Source organism: Ambystoma mexicanum, chromosome 3q (genome assembly GCF_040938575.1).
Source record: "Ambystoma mexicanum isolate Mex_15411 chromosome 3q, UKY_AmexF1_1, whole genome shotgun sequence".
Classification (NCBI taxonomy): domain Eukaryota; kingdom Metazoa; phylum Chordata; class Amphibia; order Caudata; family Ambystomatidae; genus Ambystoma; species Ambystoma mexicanum.
This window is the reverse complement of record NC_090926.1, coordinates 105758580-105778690: the sequence shown is the minus strand read 5'-3', so window position 1 is coordinate 105778690 and position 20111 is coordinate 105758580. Positions and strand designations below refer to the sequence as shown.

The window sequence follows — 20111 nt, the reverse complement described above, 5'->3', positions numbered from 1 at the left end:
GTGGTTTTAAAACGCCGGCTTTTGGATAGTGGTGAGTACTGGTACTGCACCCATTTTTGGGATTTAAGAAATGAATTCCCCACAATTCTAGGTTGCATTTGGCAATCAGCATTGCCATTCCCAATGGTTTCAGACTACTGTGCGGGTAGTCCAATGGTGGTTTTAAAGCGCTTTGAAGCTAACCGGCGCTACTGTTTTTCCTTTGGCAACCCATTTCCCTCATGGCAACCCGGCCTTTCATTCTCGCACTGGTGGGTGGCAAGTGAGGCAACCATTTTGGTGGGCGCACAAACTGCGCAGCTTTCCTGGATTTCAGCGCACATGTGGGTTTTCCGCCATCTTGAATTTTCTAAGCCCACAGCACCAAATGTTGTAGCAGGGTAGCTTAAACGTGGGTCAGGACACCCAACAAGTCCCCCCCACGCGACTGCACTTTGAATTTGAGTCGATGGGGAGTCGCGTGCACAAGGGTTTTGACCCATGCACCGGTCTGTCCGCATAATCTTCTTCCTCTTCTGTAGATGACACAGTTCAGCGTTTTCTTCTCCATCCGGTACTGATCGATCGGTTCTCCTCGCCGGTCCTGATGGGAAGATTGGGCGGTACCCCGGGCCCGTTGCGTCTCTGCTCCCGGTCTCCGGATCGTTCTTCTTGGTCATCCTTCATGGTTTCATCTCTCCTAGGATGATAAAGCAAAAGCGGCAATATCTACTCATAGACGTTTTTCCACCACTGTTGAGGTAGTGGGGCAGCATATGCATTTTATCATAACGAAACATTACATTCTTATTTTGAGAAAAAAAAAACAGTATAACTAAGAGACAGTTTCATGCAAATCACAATATTTTAGAGACTAGATGTGGTATGTTTTATGGTTGGAACTGAATTAGTCTGAGACAGTACCCGCTAGGATTCCAGAGGATTCCTCCAGTTGTTGCAGAGTGTGCCTGGGATGGCAACATTTCAACTGGTTTATGTGGACCCACTTGTCTTCCCCCTCTGCCGAACCGCCTTTGGGGATGTGGATTTTGTAGGCCACAGGGGAGATCTTGTCGATGATCTCAAAGGGTCCCTTCCATGTAGGCAAAAATTTGCGCTGCTTGGCCTGGTTCCTTTGGAAGTTGTATAGATAGACCCGGTCCCCCACCTGATATTCCTTCCTGGAAGTTTTCAGGTCATAGTGGGTCTTCATGCTATCAGCTGATCTTTCTAGATTCCGCTGAGCATAAGCAAAAGCATGTTGAAGGTGTTTCCTTAAATTCTCTACATACTCATGAGTAGTGGAGGCATTTATCAGTGTCTGCTCTTGGGTCCTATAGAGCAAATGCTGAGGAAGCACCATCTTGCGCCCAGTCATCAACTCAAATGGTGACATTTTGGTTGCAGATGAAGGGGTAGATCTGATAGCCATTAGGACCAGAGGTAATCGGATATCCCAACTTGGCCCAGAATCTGCCACAAACTTCTTTAATATGCTCACAATTGTCCGGTTATATCTCTCTACTGCCCCAGAAGAAGCTGGTCTATAAGCAATATGCAGCTTTCTCTTGACCCCCAGTATCTCCCACATCTTTGTCATTACTTCACTGGTGAAGTGGCTACCTCTGTCTGACTCAATCCTTTGAGGTAGACCAAAACGGGAAAAGATGTGGTTAATCATCAAGGCCGCTGCAGTTTCTGCCTTGCAATTTGGGGCTGGGAGACATTCCACCCACTTGGTAAACAAGCATGTCACGGTCAACATGTACTTATTCCCCCTAGCCGAGCGAATCACAGGGCCTACAAAGTCGATTTGTAAATCTGACCATGGCAGTGTCATTCCCCTCTTTTGTAAAGGCGCCCGGTGTGTGAGGGATGATGGCTGAAATTGTGCACACACAAGGCAACCCTTCAGGTACTGGTCGAGGTCCTGCCCCATGTGTGGCCAGTATGCAACCTCTCTTAAGATTTCCAATGTTGTGTGAAACCCCCTGTGACCGGCAGTGGCCGCATCATGGGCGTGACTTAACATCAGGCTTCGGAATGAGGTAGGAACCACCCACTGATCGTGGCCAGCTTTGGATTTCCTTACCAGCAAACCGTCTTGGATTCGGAACATTTTTGGACATTTCATCAACACTCTTAGGTCCTCTTTCCCAATGTAATCGGTATCCGTCAGGGGAAAGTTCTCAGGGTCCTCAAGGTGCTGGTAAAATTTACCAATTATTGGATCCCCCTTCTGAGCAGTAATCAAATCAGCATCAGGGGTCTCCTTACTCCATTGTGCAATTGAAAGGTCGTTGTGAGCATTTGTCTGGGACCTAGTGATGGCAGTGACCTGGATTTCCCCCAACAGGGACTCAATCTCAATTAGATCCCCTTGGATGGCCCCGGTTTTGGCCAGCTGATCAGCTAAGTCATTTCCAGTTTTGTCTGGTCCCTCTACTTTGGAATGACCCTTGATCTTCTTCCAATAGATGGTCATCCCATTCGAGGTGACCAGATCATCAATGTTTTGGATCAACTTCCCATGTTTCAAGGGTTTGTTGTTAGCACATACCATGCCTCTGGTTTTCCAATTAACCAGGTGCTCCACGAACCCGTTCCGTACATAATCCGAATCTGTGATTATGACCAGTTCGTGGAGTTGATGCTGGACAGCAGTGAGGATGGCCTGATGCACAGCCATCAATTCTGCCACCTGACTACTTCGGGGACCAATTTTGTATCCAGCGGAGGGTTCTGGGGACTCATTCACCCATGCATTCCCTACGCCGGCCACCAGTTCTTTCTCCCCGTTGTTGTCAACATGGTAAGAGCATCCATCCACATAGACAGTGGGCATTCCCTCACACTTGTCCTCTTCAAAGACTTTGTGTGGGGAATTAAGGTATGCCTCCATGTTGTCCTTGATTTTTAGACTTTCGTCCTCGAGACAGTTTTCTCTGGCACAATCATGCAAGTCAGCCAGACCTTGCGCGAGGGGACTCTTCTTGTTTTGGCCATATCGGACCTCCACAGGAAAGCCTTGCATTGACAGAATCCAGGAAGTAATTCGGGAATTACTCACATTTCCGGCCCGGATTCTGTCACTTTGGAGATATTGCAGAGGCTGGTGTGGAGTCTCCACTATGATGTGTTCCCCCTGGATAAACGGGCGGTAATTCTTCAATGCCCACACCGTTGCCAGGAGTGCCTTCTCACAATCGTTGAATTTTTCCTCCACAGAGGATAAAGTTTTGCTCGCATAGGAGATAACTTTATTGACCTTGTCATGCTTTTGATATAATACTGCCGTCAAGCACGTATTAGAGAACCCTGTCTCCAGGAAGAACTCCTTGTTTCTGACAGGGTAAGCTAGGCAGGGCGCTTGTGAGAGGCTTCTTTTGAGTTGTTTTACTGCTTCGGCTTGTTCTGGACCCCATTCCCACTTGACCCCCCCCTTCAGGAGATGAATCAGGGGTCTGGTGATCTCTGCGTAGCCCTCAATGAACTTCCTGCTGTAATTAGTCAGTCCAAGGAGGCTCCTTAGTTCCCGCAGAGTTGTGGGGTCTTTCAGTTTCTGAAGTGCTTCCACTTTCTTTTCCTGGGGACAAAGACCCTGAGGAGTAATCTCATGCCCCAAGAAGTTAACACGGGTTTTACACCACTGTGCTTTCTGAAAGGAAAGTTTTGCTCCGGCGGCCCTCAACTGCGTCAGAACATAACGGATCTCCGCTATGTGTTCCTCCACAGATGAACTTTTGATGAGGACATCATCTACATAAGCCAGGTTACCCCTCGTACCCAGGTCGGGCATGGCCTTATGTAGGAAAATGTTGAATTCATTACCGGAGTTAAGGTATCCGAAGGGAGTCCGGGTCCATGTGTACTGCTGGCCCCCAAAGGTAAAAGCCAGCTTGTATTGGTCCTCCCTACTGACAGGCACGGTCCAGTATCCATTGGTCAGGTCTATTGCAGTGAATACCTGTGACCCCTGAATCTGGGCCAGCCCTTGGTCAATGTAGGGAAGAGGCCATCGGGAAGTGTGGACCCGTTTGTTGAGCTCCCTGAGGTCAGCGCAGAGTCTCCACTGGCCGTTTGGCTTCAATATTCCCAGCACCGGATTATTGAAGGTGCTGTGGACTGGACGGATTATTCCCCGGGACTCAAGGTTCTTAATTATTTCAGTAAGGGACTCCATTGATGCGAGAGGCAAGCGATATTGCTTCACAAACACTGGAGTCATGCCAGGGTCCGTGGGGATTGTTGTGGTGTGGATGTCGGTGCGACCACAGTCATATGAGTCTACCGCAAAGAGATCTTGGAAATCCAAGAAAACTTGTTTCAACTTTTGCTTTTGTTCCAGAGTCACACAGGCATCAGCTAGGTTGACTCTCTCTTCCACCATCTGCCTGAAGCCTGGAAAGACTTCTGGTTTGGCTATCTCCGCGGCCTCCTCCAGCTGGGTGGAGAAGTCCCTGGTCAGAGTGCTGATTTGGACCGGAGGCTTCAGGTGGGAAAGGCAGCCCTCATGGACCTGGAAAATCACCTCATCCCTCCTGAAGTCACAGGTCACATCTTCCTTACCATAGGGGCAGGAAGTGTACACCAGGAAGTTCCCCCCATGCCGGGTAAAAATCCTGTCTGGTGTTGTATTGTCCTCACTGTCACTGTCAACATAGTCCTTGGGGATTGGTCCTAACAGTTCATTTACAAGATCAATGGAGAAATGTCGGTCATCAACCGCCATTCCAATAATGGTGCCTGCGGCTAGAGTAATACTATTTAAGTCGCTGTTATCCACCTCTATTAGAATGGGGTCATGTTCTATGTTGACTAATGGAGTCGGGTTTACCCCCAACCCTTGCTGTTGGAGAGAAGCATTTAGATGTATGTAAGCATCAGGGTTTTTCAACTCGTGTCCCCTTTTAACTTTCACTTCCAGGGAGAATTGTCGGGTCCTTTCTGGGATGGTGACTTCCTCTTTAACCTGAATTTCAACTGCATAAGGTAGCAATTGAGCTGACCTAAATGCTTTTTCTGGATCATCAAAGCCCATGGGATTATCCGCTAATCGGGACCAAGCTTTGAAGTTTATTAGGTCCAAACTAATGGCAAAGCGATTGAGAATGTCACTGCCTAAGTAAAAGGCGGCAGTGACGTCTCGCACGACCCAACAATTATGGACTATGCTCTTGTTGCCAATGGAGATTTTGAGCATACACCTGCTTGGCAGGAGATGTTTGGAATTAGGTGCTTCCAGGTCCATTTCCCACTTGTCTATCAGTTTGAAGGTGGGAATGGCTGGATCTTTTGGGAGTTGGCGGAACATGGCTTCGCTGATGAAGCTCTTCCCGTTGTTCACACACACTCGAGCGAGAACAGAGTCCTTCCCATCATTTAACTGAACAGGGATGAACAACTGCTCTCCAATTTGCTGAATATCAGCCAGGCTCTGAGCTGATTTCACATCTTTCTGGACTGTAGGAGTGGGAGTTTCAGATTGTGGATTGGTATAGAATTTCAAAGTGTTTCCTTCCAGCGTGGAATACCACTTTAGACTGGAAGGAAGGTTGATTTTCAGAAATAGAGAGGACCCCCCATCACCAGTCTCTTGTCCTACTGCTATTACTGTCACGTCTGGAATTTGGCTATTCTGGAAGTGAAATTCTACTTGGTCGGATTTTTGTTCAACCAGGTGGCATGTGCCGTTTAAACTAACATGGTTGACACTCTGTTTTAATTTTATTGGTCGGCTAGTCTGGGTCCAGAGGACCTTGTTTACGCAATCTATTAGGGGTGACAACCTTCTCAGGAGGTCATTCCCTAGTAAACAAGGGGTACCCTCTGGGGTCACAACTATGACCGGGTGTTTCAACTTGTGTCGCCCGATCTTAATGTCCAAGTCTGCCGTCCCCTCGACGGGAATTTCCTTCCCGTCAAAGTTCTGCAGTTGTCCAGGAAGAGAGGTGAGAGGAATTTGGTAATTCTCTCCCCTTCCTGCATTCAGTTCGTCAAAGGCCCTTCTGGACAGCAGGGTAGCTTGAGATCCAGTGTCCACCAGTGCTGAGATTGTACCCTGCCCCTGTACTTGTACCGGGGCATAATATCTTCCCTCCTTCTCCTCAAGGGGGCACAGATAATGTACATTTTTGGACAACTGGTGGGCTAATTTTCTGGTTTTGGACATCGCTAGCGAGGAGATTTGGGCAGAATTCTGTGGAGAGTCTTGGGAATCTGAAAGAAAAAATTTGCAACTGGAGATCAGAGCCATTGTGGGTTCCCCTGGCTCCGTTTCTGGGCCGCCCCCCCTTTTTTGGAGGCAGTCGCCAGGATGGGTTTGAACCAGGGGATTTTCTTGCGGTTGGTTCTGGGATGAGATGGTGGGCGGCGGTAGCTCAGTCTCCACATCTCCCCAGTCTGGATTTGCATCCCTAGGGACCCATTTTTCTTTGGGAGGAGTTTCCCCCTCTCTGAAGGAGAAGATCCTTTTCCCAGGATCCTCTGAGGATCCCTCTCCCTCAAATTGGAAGATCTGTACCTCCTCCTCAAACTGAGTCTGTTTGGGTCTTTTGTTTCTCCTACCCCCCCTCTGCTCCTTAGGAGGCAGACTTTCAGGGGCAAGAGATTTTGTTTCCGGTTCCTGGGTTTCCAGGGGCTGTTTACAAGTGAGGAAGGAAGCTTCCTCCAAGGCTTTACACCCCCCTTCCCTTTGTGCCTCCTCCCTGGGAACCGGTGATTTATCGGGGTGCTGCCCCCGTCATTGTTCTGGAGCACCAGGTCCAGAGTTGGGTGCGTTCTGCGCCGGCATGCTGATCTGAGGGTTCTGCTGTGCCCTCAGTATATGACCCATATCCCGCGCCATGTTTTGAACCTGGCGCTCTAACTGGGAAACCCGCTCAGGCTGATACGGGGCCCTGTTTTCTCCCCTGGGCTGATCCCGGGAAGGGTAGCTGTCCCTCCTCTGGTAGTACCCCTGGTTGGGAAGATTTTGGTACCCCTCCACCCTTGGCCTCCCCTCTCCCGGATTCAGTGGTCTGGGCTCAGGGAATTGAGGAAAGAAGGATGGATGATTTTGGGGTTGGAAGTCGGGTGGATATCTGGGGAAAAAGTTCTGCCCAGGGTTTGGTAAATTTCTGCCCTCCTGTGGGAAGTTTGGAGGGAAGTTCCCTGGGTTAGGTGCTTGTCTGGATCCCCCCCCTTGGGCTGGAGGAGTCCACACATAACCCAGGATGGGTCGATTACCTTTGTAGCGAGGACTTACATAGTCAGGAGAGCGAGGGACCCCATTTGTGGGGCTGCCTCCCTGGCTCCCTGTCTGCGACTGGCCCGAGGACCTTCTGGGCCTAACATTATTAGGTGCAGGTAGGTTTTTAGGCCCCCCCATCTCCAAATCCAAAACGGGGGTGACCTTTACCTCTGCCACCTTGGCAGCAGCAGGGGTGCTGTTGGCTTTGGGGTTTTTCTGGGCATTGCTTTTATTTTCTATGGGCTTCTGCACCTCATAGATGCGGGTAGCCTGTTCAATGACCCAGTCTAAAGATCTTTTCTCGTGAAAATCCCTCACGAGCTGGGTCATGATATATTTGGGCAAGGCATGGAAAAACGTGTTTATAAATTCACGGCTATCCGTGCGCACCCTTCTTGTGGTCTGTGCAAAAGCCCGCTTTAACTCCTGCACAAATTCTTGTGGGGCCTGATCCTCCCCACATTGCAAATTGTAGGCTGCCTTGCGAGCCTCTTGAGGATTTCTGTGAACAGAAAAATGTTTCAGGATGGCCGCCTTATAGGTGGACCATCTTAAATGATTTTGGTCCTCCAGCCCCGCAAAGAAACTGGAGTATTCCGGGGAGAAGGTCCACTTTACATATTGAATGCAGCTTTGGCTGTCCTTCAAATGGAAAGTCTCCATCATTTGTTCAAACAACTCTAAGTGCTCCCAAACAGAATACTTAGCGTTCTTATGGTAAGGCGTGATGACGCTCCTGATCGCCTTAATCTGCTTTAAGGGGTCCTTGAGCAAGGCCCTTTTTGCCTTATTGGCCTTTTTGGTTCGGGTAACCCTTGTCCATTCTTCGTCGGACTCAGAGGCACTGCTCCCAGAGGTTCCCGTCTGTTCTTCCAGGTTTTCCCGGATTCTGCGAGCCTGGGAATGGCTGGCAGAATGTGGGGACCTGGTCTCCTGTGTCCTGCGCAGTTCAGAGGTGTCTTCAGATTCCTCCTTGCTGTCAGGATTTGATGGGTACCCCCTCCACTGACCTAACTGGGCAGAGGTTTTCAGGATGCCCTTAATGGGCCTACTCTCCTGGGGTTCCCCACTGAACTGTATTGTACTTGGGTGCCCATACCCGGATGCCCACCCCTCCATTCCTGAGTGGTTCTGGCCTATGAGCCCCATACTCTTAGCTGGATAGTAATCTGCCATCCCTGTGGCCCTGTGCTCATGTGCGCCAGGGGACACGGGGGTGGTAGAGTCCAGGGACTGGGGAAGATGAAGGCCCCTGGTGTTAGGGCTCCTGCGGTTATGGTCAGGAGTCTCTCTTTCCCAGCGGACCTCATCTCTATCCGCCCCTGCTCCCTGTTGCAATGCAAGAGCCTGCATTTGTGCTTTCAGTTCCTCTGTTAAGGCCTTACTCGACTCTATCAGTTTCTCCTGCATCGCTACCTGTTGCTGGAGCCTATCATTGTGTTGACAGAGGGCCTCATTTTCCCTCTGTGCTTCCTGGTTGGTCCTGGAGAACTGGGCCAGTCTTTGCTGCAGGAGGGTTACCTCCTGAGCTGTGTCCCTATTGGCCTGCTCCTTTCTTGCTAGAGCATCCTCCACCCTTCTGGTGTGCTCTACCAAGTTCTGGTTTTCTTTTTGGAGGTCACCCAGCCCCTGGTGGGCCAGGTGATTTTCTTCCATTTTCCTTTTTAAATGGCAGACTTCCTGGCCTAAGGCGTCTCTTTCCTGACTAAGAGCCTGCATTTGTGCCGCCAGGTCGTCCCTTTGCCTTTGGAAGGCACCAGCTTTTTGGCGCTCCTCATCAAACTCTGCCTGGGTATCCAGGTCTTTCAAGATCAGCTTGTTGCTCTCTACCTTCACTCTATCTAGATGACTTTGCAGGGTGGCTACCTGCTCCGTGCATGCCCTGTTAAAGTCTAATTGTTGCTCCAGCTTTTTCTGGCTCTGCAGTAAGGAGTCCAAACTGTCTTGGTGCTCCTTCTGCAGGGCCAGAAATCGGGTATCCTGGTCTGTCTTTTCCTGTTGTAGGATGCCCATATCCTCTTTTATTTTAATGATATATTGCCTACTATTATTTTCTGCCTCCTGGCTCCTCTGCAGCCTCTGCTCAGAAGAGTCCAGATCAGATTGGGCCTTCTGTAATGCCATCTGTTGCCTATTTGCCAGATTTTGGCTTTCAGCACATCTATCCTGCATGTCTCCCATATATAGGTACAGGTATGCTGCTATCCTGGCAATCTTATTGTGTTCCTCTTTGGCTTTAGGAGCCATATATAGTTCACTCAGGGCCACATGTAAGGGACCCTGATCTCTATATATATCTGACCCTGTTTCAGTGACCTGTTGTGTGATGGCCTGCAACCACACATCCTGGCCCTGTTCGGTCCATTCACCTCTCACAAATAGCTTATGCAAGAGGTGCTCTCTGGCTATTTTCATGTCTACTAAGGTCGTCATTCTAGAGATTGGTCTCTGTCCTGACTTACAGAAGTTTGTATTTTATTTTTGCAGAACAGAACTTTTCTTGGAGTGTCCCTTTTGAGGAATGCTTCACAGCGTAATGCAGCGTGGTGATTCAACCGGATGTATGTATCCCGTCAGTTAGCACACTGTATTAAGCTGCACAAATGGTATTCTAACCCAACGTCTCGGCTCGAGCCCCCACTTTGTAAGAGGATTCAATTCAGCACTACAGCCAAGTTAACGCCTAGTCTAGAATACTGAATGAAAACCCTTATTGATATATCTTTAGGTCCAGTTCATGCGTCCTGGATGACTACCCTTGTATAACACCCCTCTCTTGGAATCCCCCTGACCCCACTGAGCCAAGAAGTAGTTCTGTTTTGCAAGTTTAAAAGGTTTATTTGATAAATTAAAATATATATATCACACTTTATAATAAATTAATAATTGAATATCACACTTAATCTGATATGGTAAATATTAACAACGGAGAATCTGGCACTAGCACACTTCTTTATAATGACTAATGAGTTGACCTGAAATGGATAAGGTAGCACACTGGTAAATAGGAACAAAAGTATAATGTGGTAGAGGATGCTTTATGTAGGCTCAGGTGGATGCAATATTCAATGAATGCAGTACAGAAAATACGCAATATGATTCAACCAGACAATGTAATCACTTTTCTCGGGCTATTCACTCCCCCCCTCTTTATGCAATGCAAGGAAATGGAAGGAAAACACACAGTCCTCAGAAATGCAATCAACTGTAATTCAGTTCAATCCCAGCAAGCTTACAGAAAACAGATAGGAGTTTTGAAAACACAGGCAATGCTTGGATATGTGCTGGCAATGAATGAGAAATATGCTAAATTTGCTTTTAATTCCCTTATAGAGGTTCAGGGTGAGTGGTATCTAGTTAATATTAGTCCAGGCTCACACTAGCAATGATGCAGGGATAGTTAGCAGGTTAAACGAATTTCTGGCCAATGGAAAGCAAACAGCAGCAGTTTTTACATGTGAAGAAATTGCAAATCGCGGTAAAATTCGCGGATGCGCCGAGCGCTATTACAAAGGAACCGCAAGGACTATCTCTACCGTTTTGGGGTCCTAGAAAAGCCTGGGATCTCAGCTTCCAAATGAAAGTTATTGCAAGTCTCTAGCCCAAACGGTTGCGGAGATATGAGTAATTTAGTAAAGGTCGTTTTTGGTTTTGTAAATTTTAAACGCACACTTTTTCAAAATGACAAGTGACAAATTTTTTGCAGCTAGAATGACAGGTGACAGCTAGGAGGCAGTTCTACTTAGGTTAAATAGATTGAATTAGATGAATTTAAACTAAGAGATGTGTTCTGAGTTTTGCTAAGTACTCACAAGAGATTTTGAACAGGAAAGCGACTTGGTCACGGACTTCAGTCTGGTCAGGTCTTTCCGGGTTCTGCTCACAGCGCCTGGCCTCTGGAACTGCTCACAGGGGTCTGGTCTCTGCTAGGCACCGGTTCTTTGGGTCTCTCTGCTCTGGATAGATTGAAGTCTCTAGTTTGGCTTTCTGGAGTTTGATGGAGGTAAGTATGGATTTTTCCGGCAGAGCTTTCAGCGGCAGATGAAAAATGAAACTCTCTATGTGTCCTGACTCTCTGCTTTTTATCTGTTTCTTGAGAATGGGTGTGTGTGTTGCATCACTAGACTTGCCCCTCTCAATCGTCATTGGTCAGCTTTCATTCGTCCCCTTGATTGGGGGAATGAAATGAAGTGTCATCATGATGAGGTCTGTTTATGATACAGAGAACCCACCCCTGTCAACTTTACACACAATCTATATCTGACCTAAAAACATATTTGCACAGGTACACATTTGTTTAAAATTACATATACATGGTGTGGCTGAATTTAGCCATGTCTATGTCCAAATCTGCTCATTCTCGGAGCTTGCATTCAAAGAGTGTACATAATTGACTTTTTAACTGCTTTTCCAATTTCCGACATGGACCCAACTTTACATACATGTGTGCAGGGGGTAGGGACATTAACTGATGAAGTTTCAGATTTTTAACATGCACACATTTAGAGTAATATCCACTTTTCCGCTAAAACCCCCCTGAACATACCACCGGTTCCTACCACGTCTTAAACTGTGGGCAGAAAAATCACAAGAATTATGGTATCATTTATAAAATTTTCACATGTCCGCTCTATGAATTATCCCCCTTTTTATAAAACCATATCCTTGCTGCAGGGGTGTGTCTTTTCAGGTCACATGGTACAGAAACCAGTCTTTCCAGTTTCTGCCAAGCCAGCTTGCTTCTCACAGGCAGTGCTCCTCCCAGCTTCTCCAGGAGGAAGCCACTTTTTACGACGTCTGTAATAAAAAACCTTTGCCTGAGTGGAGAGGGCTTTGTTCACTCTCTGGCAGAGCACAGGAAATTCAATTATCAGATAGATGGCATATCCTTAGCCTGGGCAGCAAAAGGAAGGTTGGCCTGGGAACACAGTGGTGACTCAAGTTTCACTGCTGATGGGTAGTTGCTAGGCAAAATCAAGTTCCTTAAGCCAGACCTTCAGCTAACTTTTTGTTGCTTTTAAAATAACTTGTAATTTTACACATGCAGCTAGAATGCTGATTCTAAGTGCAAAACTATGACATTTCAACAGTTACAAAGGCATGTGACACCAAACATAGGTCACTCATTTAATTTAACATTTTCGATTTTGGTGGTTTTAAATCCAGTTGCAGTTAGGCTTAAGCTGCTGACTCCATAGCATTTTTGTTATAAGCATTGTTTTTGGGCTCTTCATTTCCCAGATTTTGTAGGCACACAAAACTCCATTCTGCCAAATGTCTGCTGGTGTTCAGTGAATATTTTGCACATGTTGCAAGGTTTGAAATAGGCATTTTGCTTGCCTTCAGAAAAACACACAGAGTGGTTTTAAAACGCCGGCTTTTGGATAGTGGTGAGTACTGGTACTGCACCCATTTTTGGGATTTAAGAAATGAATTCCCCACAATTCTAGGTTGCATTTGGCAATCAGCATTGCCATTCCCAATGGTTTCAGACTACTGTGCGGGTAGTCCAATGGTGGTTTTAAAGCGCTTTGAAGCTAACCGGCGCTACTGTTTTTCCTTTGGCAACCCATTTCCCTCATGGCAACCCGGCCTTTCATTCTCGCACTGGTGGGTGGCAAGTGAGGCAACCATTTTGGTGGGCGCACAAACTGCGCAGCTTTCCTGGATTTCAGCGCACATGTGGGTTTTCCGCCATCTTGAATTTTCTAAGCCCACAGCACCAAATGTTGTAGCAGGGTAGCTTAAACGTGGGTCAGGACACCCAACAGTATGCCGCTATGTACGCCCCACGTCCTGCTCGTGTGCTTGGTCGCAGGAACTTTACTGATAACCATATCACACTACTACGCTTGCTCTCTCCTATACACCATCATTCAACTAGAACACAGCTATTCTATGACACATTCGGCCTAGCTGTTCTCATACTAACATGACCCCACAAACACCTCATCATCCTAATAAAACACAGCTAGCTGAGCATATACCGGCTAGCTTAGACGTCTCCTCAGGCCTAACGCAGCCAGAACTCAGTCTGGGTGTCCAACCTCCAGACTGAACACATCCAACTGATTTCCTCAGCACCACACCTACCGCTAAGAAGCAGCTATCATGCAACAACCACACCAGCTGCACATATATCCGGTGCGCCCACGCACCATACAACTCTCTCTCTCTCTACTGACTTGAACTGTGGTTCCGCGGGCGTTCAACCTACCAGCGCTTTCAGATCATACCAATGATACATAAGGCGCTATATAAATACCAAGTAACATAACATAACAGTTCATGGGTTCAGAATAGGGCTTCAAGTGGGTTGTGTCTAGCCAGGGCAGAGTCCCAGCAGTCCCCAAAAACTGTCCTTGAGCTGGAATGCTTCAGGCACTCTGCTCCCTCAATCTCCCAGGTTGTATCCGTCGCTACTTCAGCCAACAGTGGTAGGGACACTGTCCTGTGAAAGAAATGTATTTCAGGAAGCCTTGCAGCTGCTGACTAAAAGCATCCGAATCTCTGTGTGTTTGTGTGTGAGGGAGTGAAGGAAAACTTGCTACAAGCATTAAAAAAAACGGATGTTATTAACTTTGCGAGTTGTTAAATATGTCTGTAAGCATGTCTATAAAATTATTTCATGTGCAGCTATGTATGCTTGTGAAAAAATACGGTTGTATGGGTTTGCATTCATATATCACTAATTTGGGAAATTGCACTATGTATTATGTTCAGCACCTCCCTTGGGTAGCTATCCAATGGTTATGCCACCTGTTGCTTGGTTCTCCTCCCTTTATGTTGTTCTGTTGATGTCCCTGGTTCCTCATGTGTGTTTCTCTTCATGTCTCTGATTCCATTGTTCCACTCTCCACTTCTGTAACTGAACAATTATTATGCCACCTGTTGCTTGGTTCTGCACTCTTTTTGTTTTTCTGTGGATATCTCTGGTTCCATCGTTCCGCTCTCCTCTTCTGTAACTGTACACTGATCATGCTACCCTTGGCTTGATTCTGCTCCCTTTATGTTGTTCTGTTGATGTCTCTGGTTCCATTGTTCCGCTCTCCTCTTCTGTAACTGTACATTGATTATGCTACCCTTGGCTTGGTTTTGCGCCTCCTTCTGTTGATGGCCCTGGTTCCTATTTTTGTTTTTCTGTTGATGTCTCTGGTTCCATTGTTCTACTCTCTTTTGTAGCTGTCCAATGATCATGCCAGCAGTTGCTTGGTTCTCCCCCCTTTATGTTGTTCTGTTGATGTCTCTGGTTCCTCATTTGTGTTTCTCTTCATGACTCTGGTTCCATTGTTCCACTCTCCACTTCTGTAACTGACCAATTATTATGCCACCTGTTGCTTGGTTCTGCACTCTTTTTGTTTTTCTGTGGATATCTCTGGTTCCATCGTTCCGCTCTCCTCTTCTGTAACTGTACACTGATTATGCTACCCTTGGCTTGGTTCTTGTCCCTTTATGTTGTTCTGTGGATATCTCTGGTTCCATCGTTCCGCTCTCCTCTTCTGTAACTGTACATTGATTATGCTACCCTTGGTTTGGTTCTTGTCCCTTTATGTTGTTCTGTTGATGTCCCTGGTTCCTCATTTGTGTTTCTCTTCATGACTCTGGTTCCATTGTTCTCCACTTCTGTAACTGACCAATTATTATGCCACCTGTTGCTTGGTTCTGCACTCTTTTTGTTTTTCTGTTGGTGTTTCTGGCACCATTGCTCCACTCCTCCCTTTTGTAGCTGTCCAATGATTATGCCACCTGTTGCTTGGTTCTTGTCCCTTTATGTTGTTCTGTCGATGTCTCTGGGTCTATTGTTCCACTCTCCTCTTCTGTAACATTGACTATGCTACCCCTTGCTTGGTTCTGCTCCTCCTTCTGTTGATGTCTCTGGTTCGTTTCTGGCATTTCTGTTGATGTCTCTGGTTCCATTGTTCTACTCTCTTTTGTAGCTGTCCATTGATTATGCGACTTTTTGCTTGATTCTGCTCCCTTTATGTTGTTCTGTTGATGTCTCTGGTTCCATTGTTCCGCTCTCCTCTTCTGTAACTGTACACTGATCATGCTACCCTTGGCTTGGTTCTTGTCCCTTTATGTTGTTCTGTTGATGTCTCTGGTTCCATTGTTCTGCTCTCCTCTTCTGTAACTGTACACTGATCATTCTACCCTTGGCTTGATTCTGCTCCCTTTATGTTGTCCTGTTGATGTCTCTGGTTTCATTGTTCCGTTCTCCTCTTCTGTAACTGTACATTGATTTTGCTACCCTTGGCTTGGTTTTGCCCCTCCTTCTGTTGATGGCCCTGGTTCCTATTTTTGTTTTTCTGTTGATGTCTCTGGTGCCATGGCTCTACTCCTCCTTTTTGTAGCTGTACAATGATCATGCCAGCGGTTGCTTGGTTCTTGTCCCTTTCTGATGTTCTGTTGATGTTCCTGGACCCTCCTCCTTTACACGGCTTTGCTCCTCTCCCTTGCTGATGTCCTGAGCTCGCTGCACTGCTTGGTTCTGCCCCTGGACCATCCATGGCCTTGGCCTAAGCCCCCCCTGGCTGTTTCCTGGCTCTATCTTCCTGCTGTAGCTGTCGCTCCTCACTATGCATTGCGCCGTTAATGCATTTGATCCAGCGCTGCTTGTGACGACGTGTCCTTCCTAGGACGATAAACGACTTGCTCTGATCGGATAACAATATTACTTTTTCGTTTAACTCCAAGACACTAAACAATCTGGCACGGGGCAGTTATTATCGTTGCTGCTCTTTTGTTGGAAAACCAAACGGCCATAACAAAAGAGCATGGCACGGGCAGATGGCAGGGGAAGAGAAAGGCACAGATGGCGGTGATGCCCACTTATAATAGAAAAGCAAAGTGCTCCGTGCTTCCGGCCCTCCGAGACACTCATCTGGACGAATGCATTCCAATGGTAATGAGGACGTGGGCCTCATTTCTGTGGGAACTGACCCATTACGCTGGTTTGCAAAGATGACATCTGCGGAAAATGAGTGGATGGCATGGTGTGTGGTGACGAGTGAACCACCCCTCCCCCAACTCCCTCGGCCTCCCCCAACTCCCTCGGCATACTACCCACCTATAGGAAGTAAGTCGCTGATGGCGTGTGCTTGTGAAATGTCATGGGAGTACGGGAAGAAGGTTACAACAGAGTCCCTTTTAATGGATTACAGTGTGTGTCTGCGGCAGCGCGAGGGGGGCGGGGTAGGTGCGGAGGCAAAGGGGGCACGTGCTGGTCTTTTACCCCGGAAGCACTGCTGTCTCCCATTGACAAGTGTTCCTCAGACAGTCCTCACTCGTGTTCTTTCTGTTTGTATTTGTATTCACTGAAGAACCATTGACATTTGAAACAGACATAATTTACAAAGCAGGCAGTCACTGCGAGTGGACACCATGGTTGGCAGTGGCAATTAATTCGAGGGATGTGTAAACGTTCCCCATGAATGCGCACAAGCGACCAAGCATAGCTAGAGAGCCCCAACCAACCAAGTCCCCAGCCCCTAACCCCCGTCGGCTACTTAGTTATTTTGTTGAATGGTGGGGGTAAAATGGTGCATTTTACAGCACATTTTCTGTGAAAAATCTGGTAAAAAGACACGGGTTGCAATCGGTTTGCAGGGTAATACATGAGAAAGTCCAATAAGATGGCAGGTCACCAAATGTGGACAGAGCATTTTTTTGTGCAATTTCATGATGCCTTTGCCCACGATATATATCAGTATCCTGGCAGTGCAAAACACGTCATGCTTATACATATGCTAGTATGCCAACATAAAAAATACTCCTATTTGCTTTTCCCATAATCCCGGTAATAATACTGTAAGAAAAAGAAAAAATGCAAATGCTGGCTGCACCAATACAGGCCAGTATCCCCACGTAAAAACACTGGTCGTGTTGGCTTTGCCCATAATGCCAGTAAAAATGACATGCCACTGTAAGAAAACATGCCAATGCTGGCTACCCTAATGTAAGAACACTCATCATGTTGGCTTTGCCCACAACAGCAGTACAGATGTTCAGGTTTCAGGTTGAGCGTCAGGGCCTGGTCCACATCCCTTTCCCCTAATCAGCAGGCCTTCTCCACTGGTGCGCATGGACACACTTCAATGTCCGTTCACATATGTACCCATGTACAACAACATACACACTGCACTGTCATTCTCTTGTGGACCCCTACACAACAATATGGTCCTCACACAATCACATGTGCACACATTTACACAGACACAAGCATTCTCATGCCTGCTTACACAAATAACGTTTTTTTTGTAACCTGCACAATTCTTCAGCTCATCCACAAATCGGGACTCGCGCTGCCACCACGCATGTTGATCCTGATGGCCCCTAGCTCGGCGACAAACACCTCTCCCCTCCTGCTTCCTGATGTGTGTGGTGGAGGCAGAGCGTCATCAGCTTGCCACTCCAAGCCCTCCTTCCTTACATGAGGGGATGTGCAGGGGTGCACCGTTGGAATTTCTGAGTCTGCAGCACCCCAGCCTTCCATGCAAGGCTGAGGGAGCAGACCACCCCTGAACTCATTTACATGCACGGGCACAGGCACATGCACATACAACCCCTCACATGCATGTATGCATATCACTTACCTAGTCATTGCTGTCTCAGATCTGTACTCCTGCCAACAACTTTCTGATTCGGGTGCGGGATGTCTCAATGGAGGTGGCCCACTCTGTGCCTCTGCAGGCTAAGCATTTCTCCAGGTCTTTTCTCCTGCCTAGGATGGGGAAGGGGTTAACGTATTGGCCAGAGCACCCTACAAACAGAGGGTGGGTGTTGTGGGCACGGCTTTGGCAAGCATTTGAAGTGTGGGGAAGGTGCCTGGCAGATAACCAAATTCACTCTGGGAGAGGGGTGGCCCGAGGCATAGACAGGGTAGGGCCTGAGAGGGCAAGGGCCACACAAAATCTGTAAATGCCCACCCTGCAGAGCCGTGTGGGCATTTACATATTTTAATGTCACTGTGGTGGGCCCAAATAGATGAGCTTCAGGCCCCACTTGTTAGACAATCCTGGCTGAGCCTCTGGGGGTGGCAGACACTTATGGAGATGAAAGGCTGAAAGGGAGAGAGCCAGTGCTCTCAGGGGAGGAGACAGTGGCAGCCCTGTGAATGGATCAGAAGACCGGGCTGAGCAGGGAGCAAGCAAAGGAAGAAGGAAGAATCCCTGAGCACTGTCCTGGAATTAAGCATCTGCTCTCAAATACAACTTCTGATTGGCAAATTCATTGTAAAGCAAAGACTCATTGGTTTAAATGTTGGAAATCTGCTAATGAGGATCAGCAGGAGGTGAGGGTGCTGGGTGGTGTCGGGAGAATAGGCGACATGTGTGAGAGCCGCCTTGTGGGAGTGTTTGGACTGGAAACCAGACTGAAGGGGGTCAGAAAGTGAGTGCTCCTCAAGAGAGTTGACTTTTGAACAAAACCCTTACAAGAATTTTAAAGCGGTAGGGAAGGAGAGAGGCTAGTCTGTAAAATGGAGGGGCGGGGGGGGGGGGGGCGTCAGCGTCAGCAAGTGTTTTTTTTTCTCTAAGAGGTATGAGAGGGGCTGTTCCATAGCTGGCAGGGAAGATACCAGTTGAGCGACTTAGGTTGACTAGGAAGGAATGCGAGTGGAGGTGACAGGTGAAAGAAAGATCCTTAATAGTCTGTTGTGCAAAGAGGTCAATAGGAGCACAGCATGGTTCAGCAAAGAGAAGATAGGTCAACGTTCAGTGTGGGGGCGTGGAGTAAGATAGGGGCGATGAAGTGGGGTTAGGGGGGTACCAGGGAGGGACGGGAGAGAAAGAAGGGTAGGCAGGGTGTTGTGTTTTTTGGTACATTCTCGAAAGCAATCAGGCAAACATATGGGATTAGCCCAATACAGGTATCCTCTTTGCAAGAACCTGTGTTTTATTTCTGTTTGCCTAGCACTGTATTCCTCATATGTTGGCATCTCTGGCAGGACTGCCGACTGCAGTGGCAATTACCATGGTGGTTAATGGCTTCATTGCAGCTGTGCATTTGCTGGTGTAATACACATGCCTTAACCAGCTGTGTCTTTAGTCACTTGATTTATTTGGCCTCACAACGGTTGCTTCCACTGAAGTCCTGTTAAAAATAAAAAAATAAAACATTGGCACAACTGCCAATTTTGTCGTGTCTATCAGTATTTGGGAGGCATGTGGCAGATACTGGCCTCATATGCCTAGGTACGTGGTCAGCTGCAGTCCATTTATGGCTGGTAGTACCATTATGGCAGTGCCTGGCAAATGTCTATCCCGTCTCTGCGCAAAAGCCGAAATTGTTGACTTTGCCAATGCTTTATTTATTGTACATTGAAAAAACAGTTCATGGTGTATGTTAAAAATACTCATTCATGGGCCTTTGTTTTTCCTATTAAAAAGACAAACATGCTCTCCAGGTTGGCGTAAGAAAGAAATAGAGCTTACGTTTGAAATGCAAACCTATATTTCACGTTCCCCTGCATCCCGAATGCAAATCTCACCCCATCGGAAATGATGGCTAGACCTCAGAGTGCGGGTGGTTTCTAACAGCGCCCCCTTCCTGTTGCCCCTGCCACACGAGGAAGTGAACTAGCCAACTGGAATGGCACCAGTTAAAAACAGCTTCTTCGTCCGTATTGTCCTTGTGGTTTTCATATATGCAAATTATACATTATTTGAAAACTAAACTTCACATATTGAATAAAAGCCTGAACATCAGTCAATCTCTACAACTATTGAGTGAGTACTGGCCGTTCACCTGCAGAAGCTACTAGGCTATAACTTTTCAAGGCCGTCTGCCGTAGCCTTAAAAGAACATGTAAACACATTTTACAAGTCATCAAAACTATCCAGGTGAGTGTGGGATGGCTGAAGTCTCAGTGAGTGAAAAGGTGGCCAGGGCGGGCTCAGTGGGG

The 20111-nt window shown here is 47.3% G+C and overlaps 1 protein-coding gene and 1 long non-coding RNA gene across 2 annotated transcripts in view; one reads left to right on the top strand and one right to left on the bottom strand.

The window, feature by feature from the left end:
- Positions 1–20111, bottom strand: part of LOC138581801 (uncharacterized) — a 194688-nt gene that overhangs the window by 34502 nt on the left and 140075 nt on the right. The window lies entirely within an intron of this gene.
- LOC138582176 (N-chimaerin-like) overlaps positions 1–20111 on the top strand; it is a 57646-nt gene that overhangs the window by 16231 nt on the left and 21304 nt on the right. The gene's annotated exons all lie outside the window — the stretch shown is intronic.